The following is a 286-nucleotide window of genomic DNA, read 5'->3' as shown; positions in this document are numbered from 1 at the left end:
ATATATATATATATATATATATATATATATATATATATATATATATATAAAATATTAACGTCTTCCACCAACTAATACTTGTGGAATATACATTTTTATGTGGCTTAAAATCAGTCGATCATTTAATTAATTGATCATCTCACCAACTAATACTTGTACTTATTTGCAGTTATTAAATGGCCCGTATAAATATTGCTCCCATCCTCCAACATTAAGTTGTTACATTTCCGTTTGACACGCGTCATAAAAAATTATAAATTAAAAATATTAGTAAAATAAAAAATTA

This window comes from Capsicum annuum, chromosome 1 (assembly GCF_002878395.1).
Source record: "Capsicum annuum cultivar UCD-10X-F1 chromosome 1, UCD10Xv1.1, whole genome shotgun sequence".
In the NCBI taxonomy this organism is placed as follows: Eukaryota; Viridiplantae; Streptophyta; class Magnoliopsida; order Solanales; family Solanaceae; genus Capsicum; species Capsicum annuum.
Note: the sequence above shows the minus strand (reverse complement) of the source record.